Source organism: Aedes albopictus, chromosome 2 (assembly GCF_035046485.1).
Source record: "Aedes albopictus strain Foshan chromosome 2, AalbF5, whole genome shotgun sequence".
Lineage (NCBI taxonomy): Eukaryota > Metazoa > Arthropoda > Insecta > Diptera > Culicidae > Aedes > Aedes albopictus.
Window position 1 is genome coordinate 24,852,603 of NC_085137.1, and position 6,622 is coordinate 24,859,224.

The following is a 6,622-nucleotide window of genomic DNA, read 5'->3' on the forward strand; positions in this document are numbered from 1 at the left end:
ATCCTGTCACATCCTGCGAAACCTAGTGACTTGCAATTCCATGTTCCAAGTTTCCAATCGTAGTCCTTATTTCGTCGCGTGGGTCTTTGCCGATTGTATCGAGTCGTATTTTCTCCTATGTTATTCGCAATGGGGTTTTTTACGGGTGGCTTATTGGGCCTACGCCAACACTCCTGTCTCGCCGGAGGGCCATCGTGCCAGTTCTGTTTAACGTCCCAACCAACACTGGGACGACCACGCTGATGGGGCTACCACCTTGGATCTAGCTGGGCGTGGTGCAGCGTTTCTTACTCAGCCGCTGGATGCCAGAACAGACGCTGTTTGAGCCGCACCTCCTTGGTGAACAGACACTCGGATCGTACCTCCTCAATCTAGCTGAAGTCAGAAGGACAACAGTGCCCAGGCTGCACTACCAGCTAAGCACACAACTCTTAGCTGGCGGTCTTTGTCATCGCTTGACCCGTGGAAGCATGAGGTAGGAACTTGTGAGGACCAAAGCTATATTGGACGCTCTCCTTATCGACTCACCGTTTTGCAGCCCATCGATTATGTGTGCCGGAGTAATATTGCGATTTTTTTAACCTTTACACTAGCCGTGTACAAAAAAAACTATAGTCAATTGGAATGAAAATAACTGAGTAGGTATTTAGTGAAAACTACCCAAAATAAATTCTTCTGGGCAATTGGTCCCACACCTTCATCAATGCAATCTGATTAAAATTGAATGCATATCAGATCTAGAGATAAGGTAGTTTACCATGATGTCGTTCTAATTATCAGCTTTTTTGTAAAAAGTCGCCTGTAGGTTAAAGTTCTGAAATTGTATTTTTGGCTCAATGAGATATTCGATTTTGTTTTGTTTTGTGTTCCAAATCTAATATACGAAGTTCTGTAAAGTTAATTTATCTTGTTTTATTGTTACGTTACTCTCTCTCTCTTCTTGGCGTAGCGTCCTCATTGGGATAAAGCCTGCTTCTCAGCTTAGTGTTCTATGAGCACTTCCACAGTTATTAACTGAGAGCTTCCTCTGCCAATGACCATTTTGCATGCGTATATCGTGTGGCAGGCACGAAGATACTCTATGCCCAAGGAAGTCAAGGAAATTTTCATTAACGAAAAGATCCTGGACCGACCGGGAGTCGAACCCGTTACCCTCAGCATGGTCATGCTGAATACCCGTGCGTTTACCGCCTCGGCTATATGGGCCCTCTGTTACGTTACTATCTGTTTAATAATTTATGATGTTTAAATTTCATTAATTATTAGAAAAGGATCAATAAGCAATTTTTGACACTGTCATCTGTAATTTAACCCTGGATATCATGTCGTGTATGTACAAACCATCGTATTTCTTGTTGTTGGTCTTCCTCCACGTATCTGCCATTTGCGGCGTCGCCGGCCGGTTGTGCCGCACATTCGATCACCATCAACATCAACACACATTGCTTGCTTGCTCATTCACTGCTAACTTCATCGTTCAAATCGAGAGCGAGAGCATGGGGAAATTATTTTATCTACACGTTGGCAAATATTTACTTCAAACTGCATTACGAACCTGAGTTTAAAATTAATCTATACATTTACTGTGTCTGATGATATCTGATTGATGAGTTATTTGATACGTGAACCCAATTACAAAAACCTAACTCAATTTGGATAGAAATTTTCTAGCGTGCATATGGACTCTCGAATATCTAGTTTTGCTCAATAATTCTCTCGCTTGGTTCAAATTTAAAGCACACTTTGCTTCATACAATGTGAACTAGCTCTAGTCTTCAACCGATGGAAAATGAATGGATAAAACAACTGGATGGCCAAATCACACATGGTTCAGATTCCTTTGCTTTCTAGCTCAGTGGATTAAAAAGCAAATATCATGAAATTTATTATTCTATTCTATTCTATTCTATTCTATTCTATTCTATTCTATTCTATTCTATTCTTTTATATTCTAGTGCTTGCACAGCCAGTATTAAAAAGCATCCTGGAAATTTCTTCTGATATTTTCTTATCAGCCTTAATATTTGCAACGTACCATAAATGTGATACAAAAATTAAAATGGCCAGGCCCACTGTGCTGACTAATGGGTTTGAAGATAATTAAAAAATATAAGGCAAACAGATTATCCAATTATGAATGACATGATTGACAAACCTTTTTGAATTGAATGAAGGAAGAAACGGGAACAACAGTACCAACCGTTTCGGTTGAACATAAAATCGTTGGGAGTGGTGTAGCTATGAAGGTTAATGCACACTCCGTTATAGGTCGGGTCACTTCTCCTGGGATGGGACACAGGCATTTGTGAATGACTCCAAGGATGGGAGCACTCACTTGCAAAGAGTTGCACTCACTTGATATTTTTTCAGCTCAGAAGCGTGCAATCAAGAAACGATGTATGGACGACTTTTGTCTTGTGGTTTTGTCTAAAACTTTGCCGAATAGAGGAGGGGTCGCACACGCATACCGAAGTCGTGAGGGAGCTGCGAAGGCAACTCTCCACGTGGCTCCTACAACTCTGTCACGACTTTGGTATGCGTGTGCGACCCCTCCTCTATTCTGCAAAGTTTTAGACAAAACCACAAGACAAAAGTCGTCCATACATCGTTTCTTGATTGCACGCTTCTGAGCTGAAAAAATATCAAGTGAGTTTAACTTTTTGAAAGTGAGTGTTCCCATCCCAGCCTTACTCGCTCTCTGAAACGAGAAAGAAAGAATAATGATCCATTACCCGAATGTACAAAAAATAAGCCCATATAATTAAAAAATACGATTACCACAATAAATCGCAATTGCAACAAGAACTCGACACAGTGGCGTTTCGGTTTTATCACTAGTCGTTTTATTCACTACTTGCCCAAATTCACGGTTTTCAATTCGATTTTATCACGATTTTCATTTCGTTTTTATCACACTTCGTCTTAAACATTCCGAAATCAATATAAAATCAATACAGCATTACTCAGTCCACTAAAACTGCTAAAAAATGTAAATTACGACTCAAATATTTTGCAGCTGAACGATTTTGAATAAAAAAGTTACATTTATTTCTCGTTCCGCCAAATTCACGGTTTCGTTTATTTCACGGTAAATTTTTTTTGACCGTGATAAAGCCGAATAAACCACTGTATTGATTCGCTGACATTTGACATTTGACATATCAAAGGCCTATTTAGCAAAGGATTAAGAAGAACAAAAATGTATATGCAAATATACTAGTCTGCATAGGTTACCGAGAATACATAAATAAACAATGGTAGAGCAGTAGGGTTCGCAGAGTATGAATCCACACCAAGAAAACAACGCAGTATGGCTTTAAAACAAAATGAATTTTCTCGATACTTTGCGTTCTTAAAACTAGTCTATGATGCCACGCTTGTCTGTGTCGAAATTACGCTACTTATTTCGACACGACGCACACACCCGTTGGTGACTGCCGATCAACCCAAGTAACCAAAAGTTCCGCTTCCCATGACAAAATGCACTTTCAAGTTCCGCGAAGTTCAGATAAAGTTCCAAATGGAACTTTCTGGCTGCTTAAGAGGCTAACGATGAGCTTTGCTGGAACTTCGGTCACAAGTTCCAGCAAGGCTCATTGTTAGCCTCTTAAGCAGCCAGAAAGCCCCATTCGGAACTTTATCTGAACTTCGCGGAACTTTAAAGCTGCTTAAGATACTACTCGGAACTTTGTCGGAACTTTCAAGTTCATAGAAGTTCATTTCAGTAGCATTGTATTTCTTTTATAGAAAACAACTCTTTAAGCATACACGAATAAAAGACAAAAATAAATTTATCAAATCAATGAATACTAGGCTTGAGCAAAAAAAAAATGCCGCCCATCGGATTCGAACCGGTAGTCCCTACGTGAGAACCCTACTCTCTACCACAGTACTACAGCTGCGATTGAGTGAACAGCAGGTAAAGTCTGACTTGAATCAATTTTCTGTCGGCAGCTAGTTTTGCACATTTGTACAGTAGTGAAGTTAGCTTGACGTTGTTAAGTGTCTTCAGCAGCGCACCGGTACCTAGATAGTAGCGTACATAGTAGCGACACCGGTACGGTAAATCTACATAGTAGAGACATGTGTGAAAATATAATTATCAGAAGCAATTTCCAGACATGAATCCACAAACCCACCAATAGGGTTGTGATTCTAAAAAGCACATTTTTGTTTCTGCATGATGTTTGTCAAACTTCTGTCAGAAGCTGCTTAGAAGGCTATTCAGCATGCTTATGTGAACTTTCAAGTTCCAAAATTACTTAAAAATGAAGCTGCTTAGAAGGCTAATGAGCAACTTCGAACAAGCTGCTTAGCTTATAAAATACCTTTTTATCTGAACTTTTGGTTACTTGGGAACACACCTTTTGCTTGTTTTGTAAATCGATGAAAAATTCATATTTGAGACCATTCGATCATCCTGGGTTATTTGGCGTATATCTCGTATTCTGGACCACTTGAAAGGTTACTGCCTTCGGCAAAGTTGCTCATAAGACTAAGAGCTTTCGCATAGAAGCAATTTAGTTAGAGAATCACAGTTTTCGGCTGCGCCACTAGGCGTTGCATGCTAGTCCGTTCTCTAGTGTCGTGCTTCCTTCATAGAGCGAATAGCTCGCTGGAAGTACTATACGTGCCCGTATCGTTGAAAAAAATGCAGCAAACATTATTTGGGGTGTATTGTTCTTAGAAGCTGAAAGCTTGATATAATTGTTGTGAAACCATGTAGCTATGTTCGTAAAATCTTCCTAGAAGAAAATAAGTTTCCACATTGAAAGTTTATTTCAAAATTCGCTCACAACGTGGCACTTGCATTCTTTAGAGCTGTCAGTTTGATCTCAGTGTCAAGTTGTTTATTCGGAAATTCATTTTTATCAATTGAGGGGCCCAAAATCAAAGGGGTGTAAGTGACCATTTTGTCGATATTGAGCTGAGCACATCAAAAAATTCTTCAGCTTCCAAGCTTTCAGGAACTTTTTTAAGTTTATTTTTACGATGATTAGAAACATTACAATAAATCGTAGAAAATTGGGTCGATTTTGAAACTCCATACATTTTGTATGGGATGAAAAATTGGTGAAAATTTTTAAACCTCATTTACTCGAAAGTGGGTTTTTATCACTTACACCCCTTTTTTTCTAACCCCTTCAATTAAAATTTTGGATATCTAGCATAGCATAGCATAGTATGAATACTTGCACAAATCTTGGATGGAGTTGCAAAGCTGAATATTTCCATTGACATTGCTGATGTCGCTACTATCTACAATGTCATAGATTCACTCAGCTCCACACACCTGGCCAAGTCCTTGCAAGCATTTATAAGTCCCTTCATCAACTTAGAAAGAGCCCAGAACTGAAGCATCTTCCAATAGATGAAAGGATGTTGAAAATAGCGAATTTTCAACTTATATGCAGTTATAAAGTAAATATACTGAATTAGAATTATTTATAAATAAATAATATTGGAAAGATCTCACCAATTGTTGTGGGGTTTTTGTGGTTCAATGCCGATCATCTAATTGTCTTGATTAATGTTCTTCTCTGTAAAGAACAACACAATACTCAGCAAAGAACAACACAATACTGAACACTAAACACCCGCGCATCTATTGTTTTGATTTTCACTGGAGGCAATAGCGAACGCGATCGATTATGCTGCCATACTCACCCTTTACAGGAGCGATGCATGCACAGCAAAGAACAACCATTAAAATTTTGGATATCTGTGCAGCAATTCCTTAAGGAATTTCTTTGAAAATCGGTTCTAAAATTACTATGAAAGTTCCTTCGGGAATTTCTTTGGCATTTTTTTAAACGTGATACATTATTTTTGGATTTTTTTTTGCAATTCTTTTGGTAACTGCCTCTGCTATTGTGGCAAACAAGTTTTCCAAATTCCTTTGGAAACTTTAATTTATGTAGCAAATGCTTCGGCAATGGCTTTGTGAACTTTAGAAATTTCTTCTACGCAAACAATTTCCAAATACGTTTGAAAGTTGAAAAAGCTGAAGGCACCCTAAAGGAGTAACCGAATGACTTTCCAAAGGAATAGCTACTGAAATTTCATAAGGGAATCCTGAAGTAAATTCCTTTGCAGAAGAAATTCCCAAAAAGAATACCAAATAAGTTGTCGAAGGCACTCCTGAAAGCATTCCAAAAGATGTTTTCTAAAAAACTTGAAGGAATTGTCCGATCATTTCCAAAGGATTTTACTGTGTGATTTGTAAAGAAATCGAAGAAGAAATCACCAAAGGAATTGCTAGGAAATATCACAATTAATTTGCCGACGGAATGCCACAGTTGATGCCGTCACCAAGTCACCAACACAATCACATTCCGGCTTTGTTACTGGCAAAAGTGCAGACGTTCAAAACAATGCATTATTTTATGTTGAAACTATCAAATCTCTTTTTATTCTAACATACTCTCAAAAACGTCGTTAAATAAAAATATTTGTAGTATCAACCATGGAACAGTTCAGTTTAAACTAGAAATCAGTTTGTCGCTATAGTGTTGTCGTCGCGGTTGAAACCCGAAGTTTCCCCACACGCGACAATCAATTTTTCTCCAAATCCATACGTGGAAGCTAACGTCAGACGTAGTGCGCTGGGCAGCGGATTTGG